The 18369-nt window shown below is 57.8% G+C and overlaps 1 protein-coding gene across 1 annotated transcript in view; it reads right to left on the reverse strand.

Annotated features, from left to right (window-relative positions):
• PTPRN2 (protein tyrosine phosphatase receptor type N2) overlaps positions 1-18369 on the reverse strand; it is a 684054-nt gene that overhangs the window by 234865 nt on the left and 430820 nt on the right.

Genomic DNA, 18369 nt, shown 5'->3' on the forward strand with positions numbered 1-18369 from the left:
TCCCTGCAGTCACACCGCCCGTCAGTGGCAGCGTCAGGGTTTGCAACGGGGCCACCAGCTCAGCGTCGCGGCCTCCCCTGGGACCCACCCCTCCCGGTCTGCGCATCCTGAGAAGCCACAGCTCCCGTGCCCAGAGAGACGCCATTACAGCCCCGCTTGTGACACCGTGGGACAACTGGACCGTCCTCAGGGTGGACGGATTAGCTGAGACTTGGATTTAACCCGGAACCTGACGCCAGGGCCGGAAGGACGGACCAGATCCCCGTCAATCATAGTGAATGGATCTCAGGGACCAACAGCTACAGAGACTGAACAGGCCTGTGCGAGGCGAAGCGGGCTGGCGGGGAGGCGGGGAGCGGGGCGCTGGCCCCGCCCAGACCCCCGGGGGGCCGGGTCCTGCTGGTGCGCGGCTCAGTTTGAAGCTCAGCGGCCCGGAGTCCAGGGGCGTGCGGGACAGAGCCGTGCAGGACAGAGCCGTGCTGGAGGCCGGGCCCTGGGGACACAGCCTGCAGAGTCTGCAACAGCAGGACGAGGACACACATGCCACCACCTCCTGGGACCACTTAGGGACGGCACCCAGGAGCCCTCGCGGAGGTAACTGAGGGCTCAACGCACAGGCTGGGAGACAAACAGGTCCTGCGGGGGCCGAGAGCAAGCGCCGGTCCACCCGACGCCTCCTCCAGGGTCGTCCGCCCCATTTCCCGTCTCGGTGGCGAGGAGCAGGGCCGGCAGGACTCTACCGCTGGTCCAGCGTCCCCAGGGAGCCGTGGGGAGCCCTGGCCACCATGCCCACCGCAACCCCAGCTGCTTTCACACCAGGCTCCGCGCAGGGCCAAGCCAAGACTCATAAAGACTTCGAAGTCAAGGTCACGGACTCCCAGCACCGCTGCAGCACACACCACATGCAATTAAAAATTAGACATATTAGGTTTCAGAAAGAGTACGAGGTTTTTCACTGAAACAAAAGATCGTTTCTACGAACGTTTCCCGGCGCCTCCACTTTGCTGGGGCCCGAATGAGTGCTTTGCGCACCTGCCGAGCACCCAGCCCGGCCCGTGGGCGCCCAGGAGGCCTGTGAAGGGCCTGGAGCCCCTGCCGGGAGTGGGGGTCTGGGCCAGGGACTCGCCGCCTCAGTTGTCCCTTTTTCGTGTAGAATCCTGTGAACTGTTTCAACTGACAAGAGAGGCGCAGGGCTCCCCACTCAGTGCCAAATAAAGACCAAGCAGTTTACATTTTCCCTCACTTAGTTAGTAGACAAATACGTCACGGTCAGAGATGACAGCTCTAAGTGTTGGATGAACTCAGAGCACGGACAGAATTGGGACGAACACGCCAGGCCCGCCCCGGGGGCCGTGGACGTGCTGCGATGCTCTCCTGGTGTTCCCCTCCTGCCAGCCTGGCGGCCCCTCGGGGCAGAGCCACTTGCTCTCGGTCACTGGCCCTGTGCCGCGCCCCTGGCCTCGTGGAGTATTTCACAGCCGGTTTCTCCGTGAGGCCGGCGGGCGGACATGCCATTGCACTTGTTGATGCCAGATGGGGGGGGACAGCTCACCTGGGCTCCAAGATGCCAAGAATGTCCCCCAGGGCTTCCCTGGTGGCGCAGTGGTTGAAAGTCTGCCTGCTAATGCAGGGGACACGGGTTCGAGCCCTGGTCTGGAAAGATCCCACATGCCGCGGAGCAACTGGGCCCGTGAGCCACAATTACTGAGCCTGGGCGTCTGAAGCCTGTGCTCCGCAACAAGAGAGGCCGCGATAGTGAGAGGCCCGCGCACCGCGATGAAGACTGACCCCCGCTTGCCGCAACTAGAGAAAGCCCTCGCACAGAAACGAAGACCCAACATAGCAATCAATCAATCAATAAATAAATCTTTAAAAAAAAAAAAAAAGAATGTCCCCCAGCTGGGCCCTCCCACTGTGATCTGAGGGGGGCAGCTCTGGGGGCTGGTATGTGCCACACGGTGCCCTTGGCTGCACAAGACACCACTGGTCACACAGCGCCCCCAAGAGGAAGCCAGGCTTCCCGGAACCCTCGAGGTTGACTGTGACGTGGGGACAGTTCCCCTCTCCTCTCACCTGCTAAGACCCGGGCCCTCGGAGCGCTGCTTCCCAACTCCCGGGCCTGGCCCCCGGCCCCTGAACCCCGGGCCCTGGGCGGGCTCGGAGCCTGCGCCGAGCATTGGTGCTCCTGCCTCGGTGACGGGTGAGAACTGCCCGTGGGCGGCTCTGGGCTGATCTGCGGGGGAGGTGCATGGTGCGTCTGCAGGGGCCGCTGCCCCGTCCACACCCGGGCCTCAGGGAGCAGCCCCGCTTCACCGCACGACTCACCCACCTCCTCTCCCGTCACTAAGTCCTCGAGCTCCTCCGTGACTTCACTGGGGAATATTTTCCACGTAAGCTGGAATGTCAGAGGGTTAAAGTTCCCTTAAACACACGCTGGAGCACACGCACGCACGTGTGCGCACACACACGGGGACCGGGCTGTCGAGTACCGACTGTCTGGAGCCTCTGGGCTGCGTCCTGGGTGGGACACAGGGTAAGACGCGTCCCTCCCCTCGACCTCTGCCCTCGGCTCCAAAGGTTAACTTCTTCCCTGATTCACACCACGGTCTCTCCCCTCCTCCTGACCCAGCCGCCCACCTGCCCCGAAATCCAGACTTCCACAAAATCCCAGGGTCCTCAGCAGCCTGTGTCCAGCTCTGGGGCCTGAGGAGACGGGTGACGGGGGGAACTAAGGGGCCACCCACCCGCCAACCCACCACGTGCGCGTCTGAGCAGCCGTCGGGTCGGGGGGCGGGCCACACTGCACTCTCTCCCCCCCAGCCCCGCGGCTCCAGCCCTCCCCGACCCCCCGGCATCCCCGGGCTTCCTTTTCCTCCCTCCACCCCCAAGGCCCAACTGGACAGGCCGCTGCCCACCCAGCACTCACCACCCCCGTTGCGAACGACCCACCAGCCCCTCGCCTGGAATCTAAGGTCCCACTGCTTTCCAGCCCCGTTCTGACAGCCACCGTGTCCATGAGGCACATGCACTTCCTTCTCTCCTCAGACCCACCTGCTTCCTCCATCCCCCCAGCCCATAGCTCCCACCCCACGGCCTCCAGCTCTGACGCGGCTCACGTGTCCCCACCCCAGTGTACAGTGTCCTTCTTGCTTCTGATATGTTCACAACCACTTTTCCCTCAAGCAATTCCCATTTTTCCCTGAGACTTTCATTTTAGAGAAGCTGCAGGCCCACCTGACTGCCCCTCGATCAGCAAACTTCTGAGCCCCCAGCAGACGGGCTGGGGGCAGGGGGACCAGGAGAAAGTGGGGAGGGCGGCCCCGCAGGCTTCCAGAGCGGCCCGGGTCTGCGTGCAGGCAGCGCGCTCACACATGCGCACACACGCACACAGATAAACGGAAGACCAGGGGTCACGTGCAGCAGCCCCTCATAGAAGGGCAGCGCCTGTGCCCTGCGGCCCCCGGCTGACCCGCTGTGGGTTTCCTGTGCAGGCTGCTGGTGGGTCCCACATGCTCTCCCGGAGCCTTTAGTTCCTCAAGCCCGAGGACACCAGACAGCAGGCAGGTCTTCCACAGGCACTGGGGGAGCCCCTCCTCCCCTTGGCTTCAAGTATCTACAGCAGAAGAGGGGAAAATACAAGCTAGCGATTTCTGACGACCTTGCTGAAGGTCGCACGTCACCTTTCTGCGGCGGTGGTGCCAGCGCGAGAGGGTAAGTCCCCGTAACTCCTTCCGCCCACAGACTTGAGCACAGTCCCGGGAGCCTTAGCTCTGGAAAGCCGGGCTTCCCCGAAGACACAGCTTGGACACGTCCCGCCTGCCCCTCTGGCCCCCTCCTCAGATCCTGGTAGAGTCCCGCCAGCTCGCGGGAGATGGAGCCCCCCCTCACCCTAGGGCCCCTTTGACTCTGGATACAGGGCTGTGTGACCCTAGTGGTGCAGCCACGGCCGCCCCGCGGGGAGGGGAGGTCAGGAGAGGCCAGGCCTGCTCCCCCCGGAGGAGGGGCCTCAGCCACGTCTGCGGAGAACGGAAGCTGGTCCTCGTCTGGGGAGACACCCGCTATGGCTCCTCCCCACAAGCTCAGGGTTGGGATCCTGATTTCCGCTCGCTCGCCCGCTTCCCTCCTACACTCACCCTGCCATCCCGGGTCTCCTTCCTCCATGGTAACGTCTGGACGAACCACACCCAGCGAACGAGTGCCCAGGGACTTCATCAGAAATTCCCCTTTGGTCCCTCCTGCTGCGGGGACCACCTGCTAACTATGCTGCGTCCTCTCCCGCTGCGTTTCCGGGGCGACTCTGAGAAGCAGCGCTTCGTCTGGGCCACCATCCCGCAAACTCTCCCCCGGCCCCAAGGAGACGGAATTAGCGGCAGTGGTGCTGGGGTGGCAGCACCACCAGAAGTGCGTCTAAATCCAATACTATTTTCTTTTTTTCCTGTGGCAAATTATCCCTTTCCTTGAAAGAACAGAATTCATATTAGCACCAACACAAATACTCCCAGTTACACCAAGTTCCCCTTCGAGGACCACAGTCAACGGAGATTTCACCCCACGCCCGTCCTGCTCCTCTCCTGGGCCGGGCGTCTGGGCTGTGCAGCTCTGCTCGGCCCACCAGGAACAGGTGATGCTAAGTCTTCACCTCCAGGGAAAGGTAAGCCTGGAAGTCGCAGGACTCTGTCACTCCTAACTCAACGGGGACGGCCCCCCAAGGTCACGCAGCAGCGGAAACCCAACCTGGAAGAAGCACAGTGTGAGACACAAACTCCTGCCCAACCCCAAGCCCTGGAACTGCCCCTGCCCTTCCTGGGGAAGCAGCAAGCTGTCTCAGTGTCTCAGGGCAGCCGCAGGGAAGACGAGAAATTTTAGGAGGTGTGCCGGTTAATTCCACGCGTCACCATGGTCGGGCTGAGGGACTCCCAGGCAGCTGGGTGTGTCCGTGCCCGTGTTTCTGGAAGAGACTAGCACGTGAATCAGTAGGTCACCCACCACCGCGGGGGCATCACCCCGTCTGCCGAGGGTCTGAACAGAGCAGGAAGGCGGAGGAAAGTGGCTTTGCTATCTGCCTGGGGGGAGATGCACTTTCTCCCGTCCTTGGACACGGTGCTCAGGGTCTTGGCTTCAGAGGTGGGTTGGGACGTGCACCTTGGCTCCCCCGGGCCCCGGCCTTTGGGTCTGGACCGGAACCGACACCACCAGCTGCCCTGGGCCTCCACCCTGGAGACAGAGGACTTCAGCCTCAGAATCGATGGCCAGCTGCTTCTCTCGGGAGCCCTGACTGACACAGGGTTCCGACCGCTGGCGCAGCGCTGGAGGACACCGCTCACCGCTCGCCTGCCACGTGCACGGAAGGCCAGGTGGCACTGGATGGGCAGGCAGGTCCTCGCAGGCAGACGCCTGCTGATGGGTCGGGAAAAGCACAGCCTTCGAGGAAATCGCAGGAACACACACACAAAGCAGCGTCCTGCAGTCACCATCTTTTCTTTTTAAAATCATACGTATTTCATTAAGCTTCATGCAGAGCGTCTTCTGATTTATGGTAATTGTCAACAAAAGCAAAGACACAGACGGTTTTTAACCCTGCAGTAGCTAGGAGTTAACCGGCATGAAATTATGTTGTTTTTTCCTTAAAAACGGGAGGGAGAGTCCCAAACACTCCACACGTTAAATGCGGAGGACGCTGGGTGGCGGAAGCTGTTGGTGACGGCCATCGCTCAGGTGGAGGTGGACTCCGGCGGCTTGTGCCAGGGCCATACCTGACCCAGCAGACACCCTGCCCCGTGAGCCCCGCGTGCTCATGGCCTGGAGGCCTCCAGTGAGACGAATTTCCATATCAAACCCAAGTTAGATGAAACGTCTTGGTTAAAAAAAAAAAAAAAAAAAAAAGCCAGCGCATCAATAGCCCCTTGATTAGATTTTCATCTCCTGAGCAGACAAATATGAATATTTATTACCATGAATGCAGACTTCCCTCTTTCCATTGCTCTGATCTTGAATATTATCCACTGCTAATTTTTATGAAAATTTGGGCAACATAATGTTTTCACATAAACTGACAGTTCTTGAGATAATCCCGTTATTGTCTGGTCGAAAATGACAGCTTCCGCTTATTCGTGTGTTAACGAGGGATTAAATATTGTTTTTCATTCCCATAATCTACGATGGACTGGAAATTAAAAATTGAACATTGTATATTAGCAGGGCTTTGAGGCCCAGAGTTTGTTTGCATTCACTTAGAGAAGATCTGTAAATTAGCAGTTTAACAAGCAGGCCCTTCTATGCTGCTGCCAAAGGGCAATATCACAAAGCACCGCTGACACCCCCAGGTAAATTCTACAACAAATTCTTTAGTCTGCCTGCTGTACACCCAAACGAAAACGTGCCAAAGAAACAGACGCCCTTTGCCAAATAAATAAAATGGCAACACAACTGATATGGTCTCAACGTCAAGAATTTTTCACTGCCCCCTCACCCCCGCGGAGGGGAGCGTCTGCATTACGCCCTGGTCCTCACATCCCGAGACACACCTGCCCTGCAAAACCTCCCTGGGGGCCCGGCCAGCGGCGAGCACGGCCAGCCCTCTCACCTGAACGCCCACCGGCAATGGGGACAGTCGTTTATCTACACCCGTGGTAGCTGCTACTTCAGTGCTGTGACTGGCGTCCCAGGTCAAACCATGGATTTGATGGGGCTTTGGACAAGACTATCCCGTTACGCTTCTAACCATACACACTACATTTTATTTATTTATGTTTATGTCCCTGACTGGCATGTAGAATTCTTCACTTTTTCAGTTATTGCCTGGCATGGCGTAGAGCACAGGACACATATATTTCTTAGAAGCTGAGTTGTCCAAGGGTGACCCTTTGTAACTAACCCTAGGGTTAGGGTCAGTGTTAGGGACTGAGCCACGTCCCCCCAGTTCATACGCTGAAGCCTTAACCCCAGGACCTCAGGATCTGACCGCATTTGGAGATGAGCCTTGAAGGAGACAACGTAAGGTGAGGTCATGGGTGGGCCCTGATCCACTGTGACTGGTGTCCTGATACGAAGAGGAGGTCAGGACACAGACACGAACAGAGACACGACCACGTGAGGACACGGGGAGAAGATGGCATGTGCGCCCGAGGAGAGAGGCCCAGGAGGGTCTGACTGGCCGACGGCTGGGTGTCAGATCCCAGCCTCCAGGATGGTGGGTGTCCGTTTCGACCCGACTGCGGGACTCCCTGAGGCCATCCTAGGAAACCAGCGCAGGTGGCGTGGGGACACCCAGCCCTGGCCACGCCTCGCCGTGATCGCAGGCGGTGTTCCCCCAGGAACGGGAAAGAATTAGATGTTTTTAGTGCAGCATTAAGTCCCAGTGCTTGTCAAGGGAAGAACGTTACCTCTTAAAACACTGCTTTTTGCTTTATGCTCTCACTCAGAAAACAGAGTGTGCTTCAGGGTTTGAACACACAGAAGCCTAACTTGCCTCTAAGCGTTCGCTCCACAGGAACAAAGGTGAAGTCTGTGCGGACAGACCGATGGAGAGTTGGTGCCCCTGCCCCTCCCCGAGCAGCTTGGGGCCACCACCCCAGGGAGGGGCTCTCCCTGTGCCCGCTGTCCTGAGGGTCCCCTGTGAGTGACTGAAAGTCACATCCAGCAGACGGGAAGGGCCGTCCAGGGGCCGGGAGGACAGCCCCCGGGCTCTGGTCCAGGTTCGGCATCCGGAGGGGCCCTGTGTGGGGCAGGACCGCCCGCCTTGTCTCCAGGTGCTGAGCTGACACCTGCCCGGCGGCGGGGGCCCGAGTGGAGGTGCCGGGGGGTCAGGAAGGAGGAGCGTCTGGAGGCACCGAGGATGCACCTCCTGTGACCCCGAGACCAGACCGAGGGCCCCCGCCGCCCCCGAGGGTGCTTCCTGAGGTGACCGTGGGCCCCGCCAGGCTCGAGCAGGCGTAGTGTATACGGAAGTTGGGAAATTAGGGTTTCGCACTTGCAGGTGAAAATTTTATCTGTGCAGTTAACCTACCACCTAGTTTAAAAATACGTCCTATTCGTGGAGTACAGCAGGTGTCAATGTGCCTCAGGGGTGTAACTAAGGGATTTCAACTTCCAAGAATCTTGAGAAAAAGACAACAACATGATAATACAGTGAGAATTAGCTAATTTTATAAAAATAACAAATTATTTACTTTTCATGTTTTCTTGAAAATATGCCATTATCAAAAAGGCCTGTAAGTGAACCGTTTCCATGTCTTTCTCACCCAATGCAGTTTAACAGGACAGGCGAGATCAGTCACAGCCCCAGCCCTGGACGTGGACATTAGCTGTCTCCTTCCTCAGCCCCAAGCGGCCCATCATAGTTCACGCATGGCAGACACGTTGGGGGGGGGGGGTCTGGGGAGCGTGTGTGTGCATGTGTGCGTGTATGTGCAGGGGGGCCTGGGGAGGAGGGGACCCAGAGTAGCCTGAGGTCCAGCCCATCAAACTTGACTGTTAACCGGGAAACCCACGTGGCTAGAAAGGCGAACTCTGTGTACGAGTCAGGTGAGCAAGGCACCGTCACCCCGAAAGGAGAGATTCAGCTGTAGGTCAGCTGATAATCGCTCCTGGTGCTTGGATGACCCCTGTGATTTTCGGGTGTTGAGGGTCACACGGTGTCTCCCAGAAAGGGGTGTGCACCTCCTAACCCGCAGTCCTGGGAAGGAGCCTTACTTGGCAATAGGGTCTTTGTAGATGCGATCTAGTTAAGATGAGGTCACAGTGGGGGCAGGGTGGCCCTAATCCAACATGACCCGTGTCCTCAAAAGAGGAGATGCACAGGAGGCCGTGAGAGGATGGGGCAGAGGCTGGAGGGATGCAGCTGAAGACGCGGCAGCCCCAGGAGCAGGAAGAGGCAGGAAGGACCCTCCCCTGGAGCCCCCGAAGGCGCGTGGCCCTGCGACACCTGGATTCTGGACATCTGGCCTCAGAACTGCGAGAGAACGCATTTCTGTTGTTTTAAGCCCCCAGTTTGTGGCGCTTTGTTACAGAAGCTCTGGGACCCTGACACCCAGGTCAGCGGTGGCCCGGTCTGGGCGAGAGACTGCTGGGCAGCAGGACCCCGGGGCTGAGGGCCACCCGCCGGTTGTGGGCGGCCCCGCAGGACAAGGGCAGGTCACGAGGCCGGTCCTGCAGATGCTACCCCTGCGGTGACATGGGGTAACACGGGCACCGAGGCTTATTAATAGGGTCCCATTTGGGAGGGATGCAGAGACATCACAGGACCTCGTGGCCCCAGTGAGGGTGGGGTTTCGTGGACCGATTTCAGGGCCTGGAGTGGAGCCACAGAGAGGGCACTGCGCCCCAGAGTCCAGGTAAAGGGAGGGGTGGTTCCGCTGGGCCCATGGAACCTCTGACCTCCCCGCATGCTGCCCAGGACCGAGCCCCGGCCTGGGGCCGCCGTTCCAGCCCCAGCCGCCCTTCCCACCTGCAACCACTCTGCTTGGATGCGGGTTGAGGCATTTGACGGCTGGTGAAACACCAGTGGCCTTGCCGGTGCCAGGCACACTGAGGAGTGAGGCCCAGTTTCAAGGAGACGCCTGTGTGGGGGCCCCGTTCTCACTGCAGGAGAGGTGTGGACCATCGTGATACACCACACTCCCCTCTGCCGTGCTCGCCACCATGGCACTGGCTGCTTATCTGTTTCGAAGTGAGATTATTTTAAATTTGGCACTTGATTATATTTTGTGTTACATTGATTACTAATTATTTCACATGGGTGAAAACAGCCTTGTTTCTTTAACCCATGGATAAAGCAGAGGGGAAGTATTCAAATCAGCAATTAGGGATTCATATCAGTTGTCATGGCGATGTGGCCTGGCATGCTCACTGTCACAGAAAGAAGGGCCACGGCTGCCTCGGCGCCAACATAGAAGAGGGGCCTCTGTTGTCTCGGGGATGACAGAGAAAGCGGGCCCGGGTCAGGAGGAAACCTCTTCCAGAGCAACGCAGCTTTCACGGAGGTTTCGAAGCACCAGGAGAGCAGTCGAGTGACCCAGGAAGAAGCCAGCACGATGAATCGGCGTGTGCCAGGGTGGGGTGTCCACCTGCAGCCCAGGGCTCACGATTCACTGTCCCAGCCAGGGGTTACTGAGTTCCTGCCACGTGTCGGGAGGCACCGGGCGACAGAGACACACATGGGGTTCACTCCGGAGCTCACAGGCTGAGAGACAGACCTGAACTCACAGGACTCAGCACGCTCTGGGGAACGCCACGGAGGAGCCGGGCAGGAGGGAGGGAACGGGGGAGCCCTGGGTGACACGCACCTTCTCAGCAGTCCGCCGGAGCGGCTCCCCCATCCCCCGACTCCGGGATCCCCAGGGGGCGGGGGGGGGCGGGGAAGAAGGTCCTGAAAGCACCGTCCTCAGCGGGGCGGGAGGGCTGGCACCGCCGGCCTGCTACGGGCTGAGCCGCGTCCCCCCTCAGGATGGATAAAGTGGAGTCCTGACTACCAGGACTTCTGGATGCGACCTTTACAGAGGGGCCCAAGTTACAGTGAGGTCATTAGGGTGGGCCTGAGCCCCGGGATCCTGCAGCTCCTGTAAAGTGACGCACCCCCGATTCACCCTCCCCTACGGGAGTCTCGGGCCAGAGTTCGAGGACGCGTTGGCGGCTGGTGTGGGGCTTCCAGGAGGACAGGCATCTGTGGGCAGGAGACCGGAAGCCAACTCCGAGGCTGACCGTCCAGTGGACGCATGTCCAAGTGACAGGAGCCTCTGGGATCCTTTCACTAAAAGGCGGAACTCAAGACTCTCCGATTTCAAGGCCGGCGAGCCTCGGGCTCCATTCAGGGACCGGCTCTGGAGGTGACCACCTGGAGGGGCGTGTCCGACCTTAACTCCTCTGTGCCTGGTTCCCCATCCGTGAAGTGTGCCCGCCTGGCGGGACCCTGGAGGGGATGCGCGTGGGGCGCCCAGGACGGCTCGACCGAGCCCGGCGCGCTGGCACCTCCGCTGCTCCGTAGGAAGCTGGGCAGTGGGGAGGGCTTTGCCCTGTGTGCCTGCCTCTAATTTTCTTCACCCTCTTTCGAGCAATTCCAAGTCTTCCGGGTTGAGGATTGAAAAGGGGTTTCTGGAATATTACATTCCGAGGGCTCTTACGAGCGTCTCCAGAGTTCAGCTTTTTACATGGAAATTAACTTCTGACTCCACGCTACCCGGCTGCGTGGCAGAAGCCGCTCACACGTTACTGAGACAGACGGCCCCTCCGTGTCTCGGGGGACCACCGTCCAGTCCCAGCCGGACCACGGCCACGCCTGGCAAGGAGACACACATCACGCACTTTCTAGAAAAACGTGGCTGAAATGTCAGAAAGGGGGGTGGGGGGACACCTGAGCTGCCGCTGCCACAGGCAGACGATGCTTATTTCATTTTCCGTGACTATTTACCTTGATAGTGAATAAAAATCGAATCTGTCACCATAGCAACTGCCTCATCACACGGCACCTCACCCGCTTTAAATCACGAAAAGTACGGAAAAGACACCCGTGGGCCCACGTGACAGGCTGCTTTATATAGCATTTCAGAAGAAAAGGACGCCGTTTCATAATAACCTCATATTTGTCAATATGTCAAGTGCAGTTAATTATATCGAACATATTTTCGTGCGATTTTCTTCACTTTTGAGAAATAGGAGAAGGGTATGAAGAACGGTGGCTAGGGCTGCGTTGGGCGGAGGGTGCTGAGCTCCGGGGGGGGCCCCGCCAGCAGAGGTGGGGATGTGTCACCACGGAAGGGGCCGTACGGCTGCCCCTGAACTTTGACCTCTATCACGACATCTCAGCCCCGTGTGGGGTATCCTCGGGGCAGCTTCGGACAGGCCGCTGCAAATATTTTAATGCAATTTCATGCAGATTTCCCTTTTCAAACATAAATTAGGAATACTGACAAGTAAACAAGCTTCTCTTAGGACTGATGCACATTTTGCATTGAGAAGAAAAAATATCAGCATTCCCTGTCTAGAAACACAGATTCGAATAAAATAAGGGGATGGGCACACAATTACAACGCTGAGGAGCCAGAGCCCATGTGGACGGGCACAGGGCAGGGCCCTTGGCGGCTGAGGACACCCCTCGCCCCGGGTGACCGCTGGTGTCCACCTTCTGCCCTCTGGGCGCAGCCGGCCTGAGGCTGGCAGGGGTGCGGGAGCCGCCAGGGCGGGGGGTGGATGGCAGCCCTGCCCGGGAGTCCCGGAGTCTTTAAGGTTCCAGCGCGCACTTGGGTAAACCCGGCATCATCTCAAACTCAACTCGGAGTCTTTACCCAAGAGACCCTGTCAGCTCCGACACCGTCTCCGTCTTATTCGTTATACTTAACTGCAAACGCTACCAACTTCTCCTTCACGCACTCTTGAGTCCGTGGCTCTGTCTCTATCTGACAAGACCCATCCTCCACCTGTCACAGCTCTGCACCTGCCCGGGGTGTGAGGTGGGATCCCTCCAGGCCTCTCCTGCCCCTCTGCTGTCCACACACACCAGGGCTCTTTCTCCTGAATTTCCAAATATGGGCCTTGATCTGAACCCAGGATATTTTTAATTACGTATTGCATCCTGCTTGTGCATATACACACAGCACCGTATTCATAAATATGTGATGACTCAAGTTGATTGAAACATTCTCTACAGCCACCTGGGAACCACACCAAGCTCACACATGGTGGTGTTTCTTCTTGCGTCCTCACTTATTTAAAAGCGAGTATGTGCTCAGTTACTTTGGTTGCATGTTTTTTCTTTATTAAAACTAAAAAATGGTATTGAAGATAAAACGACAAAGAACTATATACACACACATTGAACCGATATCCATCTCCCAGTTTGACTCCCGTCCTAGAATTATGTGGATGTAACCACAGGGGAGACTTGGTGAAGTGTACACGGACACCTCTATACCGTCTTTGCAACTTCCAGTGAATCTATAATGATTTCAAAATAAAAAGTTAAAAAATGGTACTAACAAAAATTTTGGAAAAGGAGAGAACTCGCTTATAATCCCACCAACCCCGTTCTAGAGCTGACCTCACATTTGCACGTGGTCCTCCAGCCCGGATCTGTGGGCACAGACAGTTTCCACAGCTGCCCTTAAGTTCAGAGGTGTCACAACGATTTTTAGTGAAATCACTGAATCCGTTTATTTGATTACTATAATTAGTTACCTTCCTGTGTTTTATACTTAGGTCAGTTTTGGTTTTTCCAAAGCTTTGTTTTTTCCTTTTCTTAGCTGGTGAATGATACTCTTAAGATAAAATTCTGGGAGTACGATTACTGATCTGAAGGGGAAGTTTTTTTAAAGCAATAGATTCCCACCGTCACGCTGCTTTCTAAGAGTCGAGTTTAAGTGTTAGCACTTTTGATCTTTATTAAAGCACCAAGACTATTACCCGTAAGCCACCTCTGTAACCACTTCCAAGGATGAGGCTTCGGACTGGATGCTGGGACGTTACAGGGTACCCGCAGGCTCCTCAATGGAGGGTCCTCTGACGCGTCCGCCCCCCGGCCCCCAGCTGCCACGGGGATTCCTGCCTCACCGCAGACTTATCCGCCCCCCGGCCCGAGAGCCAGTCACCCGCTGACACGGCCACAACGCACTCCCGCAAGCCGAGGGCCCCATCGCCCGTGAGTCCCGACTGCACACCTGCTGGTGTTTGCCAAGCGTGCGAAAGGCAGGTGCCGGCTCCATCCACGCGTGAAAAGCGACACGTGGGGGGTGACAGCTTCCCCTCAACCTGATGACCACGGGGAGCTCCGTCCCACCGTCTTCGCTGGGGGTGGGGTTACTCTGTGCCTTCTTCACACCTTGGCAAAGGGCCCTCGACGTCAAGTCATCCCCCGAGTCCAACCAGACCTGTGGTCGGGTCTCCGGGGACTCGGCCGGACGCTCGCTCCCCCGAGGGTCCCCGTGACTCGGGCCACCCCCGCCTGCATTTCTCTGCCCGCTGACGTGTGATACCCAGTTGCTCTCAGAAATCCCTAGACCACCGGGCTCAGGTTTTGATAACGCGCATTAAAGCAGCAGCAGCCCTTCCAGCAGACAGGCGATGACCAAGTGGGGTTTGCAGAAGAAACGAGCCATTTTCTCAGACGTCCATCACGGACCCCCGTCCCACCTGCTCGGTCTCATGGGACGGCTGTCAGGCACACACACCCACCAACACACACATCGCACAACAAAGTCACACTGATTTGTGGGGGGAGGAGCACGACCACGGATTCGTAGACTCTCAAGGGACTCTGGGGATCGACATAGTCTTGGCCACAAAAATCCTTTCTTTGGACAAAATCCTACCCAGGACCCCAAACAGTGACTGAGGCAAGAGAAGCTCAGTGGGTTAAACCAGCGTATGGACAGCGGTTTGCTGGGGCTCCACGGCCTCCTGCCCCCGTAGAGCAGAGCTCTGGAACCCCAGGGCTCTTTGAAGTACCTGAAGCCAGGTCTGACATCCCACGGCATGAGTGGTGGGTGCAGGACACACTGCCCCAAACACGACACCTTGGCCGAAGGTGTCTCCAACCTTGTCCACCCCCTTCTCCCCGAAGCAGGCCCGAGACCCTCATGGGAGCTGTGCCCGCCCTGTGCCCGGTTTGCTGCAGACCCACCTCGGGTCCCCACGCCCCCTGGCCCTCCCCACCAACCCAGCAGAAGGCGCCCGGTCTACCCACGTCCGCGGGCTTCACTCCCTTACGTGTCCCGTGAAACTCAGATTAAATAAAGGTGCTGCTTAGCTCCTGTTGTCTGTCTTCATCCGTTTACCTTTTGCAGCCGAGGACCCTCAACGGGTCCAGGAAAACCTCCTCCTCTCTCTTCCAGAACCCGCGTGGAGGCCTGTCCCCTCCCGCCTGACTTTGCCTGGGAGGCAGCCCGTCTGGGGCTGAGCGGGGTGTCTGCACCGGGAACGCGCTGCTCTGGGCTTCCCTGTTGAAGCCTCGAGCCTCCCACGGCTGCACAGAGACTCCTGCTGAAACGTGGGCAGGTTAATCGTTAATCATACTGCGTTTATCACACTATCAGGAACTTAGGAAGTCATGACTTATTTCAGATGCACCTTGGAAGCCATACTCATGGAAATGCTCGCCTGGGGACAATCATCTATTTTTCTTCCAAATACTTGAGTTTTTCTTGGTAATATCATAATTTCCCTTTGGAAGAAACATGACTTTTTTCATCTGGAAAAATGTGAATACTTTCCAGATATCAGAAATTAGATTTTGAAATACGTCAAAATACCACCAATCTATCAGGAACGTGTGTGTCTACTGTAGTGTGTTCATTTCCTTTAAATTTTGTTTTGAGATATTTCCATTTGGCTTAAAAGGTTTTAATTCCGCTATCTGTCATCACATGTTGAATCACAAGCACCAGGGAGACATTCAGTAAGTGCTGTTAGCTTTCGAGGAATCAAACTCTGCTTTACTTTCCAGAGTCAGGAATTAGCAGAGACATTCATATCAAATACGTTTCAAAGAAAATCAGAAGCATCAAAATCAGGCTCAATACTGCACGGGGCAATAAAAATTAGAAAAAGAAATATTGTTAGCATTTTTAAAATATCTCTGCTCCCGTTTTCACGATCCAAAACTCACTCCAAATATACAAACGCTCCTTCCCTCCATCCGAACTGGAGACTGGTCAGGCAAAGCTGCATGGAATGTGGGTTCTGGGCTTGAGAACCCATCAGAATGACCTCAGACAACTTCAAAGGTGACAGCAAAACTGCCTTTTGAAATGGAAAACTGCCACGTGGAAGAGGACAGGAGACTGGAGAGCTGGTCTGCGTGGACCAAGGAAACCCCTGGGGCCCTAAGAAGACAAAGGCGGCTCAGGGAGAACTAGGGTGGGCAAGCCTCTCACTGCCACATTTCAATCGGTGAATGAAGTATCAATAAATGGTCTGGGATGTGGCCATTTTCTGCCCCCAGGGAGGGTAAGGTCAGGCTCCTGGCCACTTGGGGACCAGAGAGGAAGCAGATCAGACTCGATGAAAATGCAGGAGTGGTGCAGCGGGGGTTCTGCTCTGCCCTGTGGCCCCCCCACCCACCTCCTGCCCCCACTCTAGGCGGGACCTCCTGCCCCCATGTGAGACAGGCACCTGGAACAGGCAGAGGATGTCCCTCTGAGGTTAGGTTGTCATCTTCACAGACAAGCCGAGAGCAACTCAGTCTCCCAGTTCCTGGACAGCATGTCACCAGCTTCCACTTCTGAGCCCAGGAGCCGGGGGCAGAGCCAGGTGGTGGCAGGACATTAAGAGCCCTGCTTTGCCCAGGCTCGGGGAACGCGTCACAGCTCTCCAAGGACAGAAAGGCAGGGGCCGGCGGCTGTGCGTGCCTGGAACACAGCGAATGGGCCCGGCTGCAGGTAGACTCTGGGGTCACCATCATACAAACAATGTAAAGGCCATGGCCTCGGGGAGACGCAGATCCCACAGGGAGAGGCGCTCAGAGCGGCCGGGCTTCGGAAGGAGGTCAGTCGGCAACGCTCAGGACAGTGCAGACGGGCCGACAACTGAGGTCCTGGGGCCGCAGACGGTGGACCGTCCAGCGGGCAGTGGGGACCAGGCCTGGCCGGGTGTCAGGAGCAAACAGGTGCCGACATGCCCGCACGAGGGATACAGACACACGTGGCGGTAGTTTTGTGATGAAGGAGACAGGGAGCCAGTGGGAGGCGAGAGCGCTGACATGGTGAGACCAGTCCCAGGAGCTCTCACTTTAGTGAATCGGAAAACACTGGAGCATATCTGTGTGCTGACCGGATGGGGCCAGAGAGACAGAGCAGTGGCGACGCAGGAGAGAGGACAGGAAGGAGGCCGTGGGGGGCACCGTCCGCGGAGGGAGGGGGTGTGGGCTCCCCGAGGGAGGCGCGGGGCTCGGCGCAGGGATGCAGGCGGCAGGTCACAGATGGGGCGGCCGTGTGTGAGTGCGCTGGGTGCTGCCTGCTGGGCGCGAGGAGGGGGCTGGGCGGCGAGCATCCCCCTCTGGGATCTGTGCCTGTGACCTCACATGAGTCTGCCAAGTCCTAACACACCGCCTCCACCCTCCCCGCTGCCCAGGAACCGCAACCACGGGGCGGGCGGAGGACCGGGCGGCTCCGGCACCTCCCAGCCCCCGGCTCTGCATCTCCCACCCCTGGCCCTGCCTGCCCCCTGCTGCGGGGCGGCCCAGCCCGCTTCCACGGAACACGCACAGGGAGGGGTTAGGCCCAGCGCCTGAGCTTCCTCTGACCCCGGAGCACCAAAGGCCCTAACCCGAGTCAGTCTGGATTTGCCCCCAGCCGCTGGGCACCGGGGCTGCTCCTGCAGGAGGGACACCTGCTGAGGCCGAGGGACGAGGGGGGGGGGCAGGGGCCGCGGGTCAGAGCCTTCCGTCGCGGGCCTGGATCCTCCGAGCCCTCTGGCCCTTCCCGCCAGGAGTCACTGCACTCCATAGGGTACAGATGGTCTTAGGGACCCACAGACTCTCGGCGTCCCCCTCCCCCTCCCCGGCCGCCAAAGTTACTGCGAGTTTCCGGAGAAAAGACCAGGATTTCCTCAGCTGTGAAAGCCTCATCAACCCAGCCCCGCGCTCTGATGAGTCTGCGGTCACCCAGATTCCTGTCCGCGCCGTGCCCGCCGCGTGCCGGGAACACGGTGACTTCAAGGCCTGCGCCCCCTGCGAGGCGCCCCCGGCAAGGCGCCCGCCCGCTGCCTGCAGAGCTGGGGGCTCCGTCTGCGGAGGACCAGCCACTAAGCAAGTTCTTATTTCAACAGTCGGGACTCGTGACGGCCGAGCGGAGCCTCCCCCAAAGACGGCGGCTGGCCTTCGAGTGGCTCCGTGGGGACATCTCCGCCCTGGCGAGGAGCATCGTAAATAAGCGCCCTTAATAGTTAATTACTGTCACGGCGGGTGCCGTGAAATCTGGGATTTCAGACGCGCGCGAGCGCAGACAACCACCCCCGAGAGGAGTCGCGTCCGCCGTCGTGCGTACAATTCATTAACTGCCCGCGATCGGCGCTCAGGCGTCCGCCAGGGCCTGGGGCTGAGTGCCATCGGCTCTAATTGCTGATGGAGAGTTTGGTCAAGTACCTGCTGCTGAGGCCAGCGCAGCGACGTTGGGACACGACGCCTCTGAGTGTCATTAAATTTATCAGCAGTCATCCTCCTCTCATACCCCACCCCATACTCGTCTTTAACAAGGAAGACAAAAGTGTGCCCACCAGACCCAGAGGAAAGAGCAACTTCTCTTGCTACATAGACTCAGCAACTGAGAATCGTCTGAAGGAGGAAGTACACATTTCCAAAGGATCCAATGTTTTCTTAGCCAGGACCACTTTTTCTTGGGGAGACACCGAATCACGATTTCAAAGGCAACCAAACAGCGTCAGACG

The sequence above is a fragment of the Eschrichtius robustus genome, chromosome 8, assembly GCF_028021215.1.
Source record: "Eschrichtius robustus isolate mEscRob2 chromosome 8, mEscRob2.pri, whole genome shotgun sequence".
NCBI lineage: Eukaryota > Metazoa > Chordata > Mammalia > Artiodactyla > Eschrichtiidae > Eschrichtius > Eschrichtius robustus.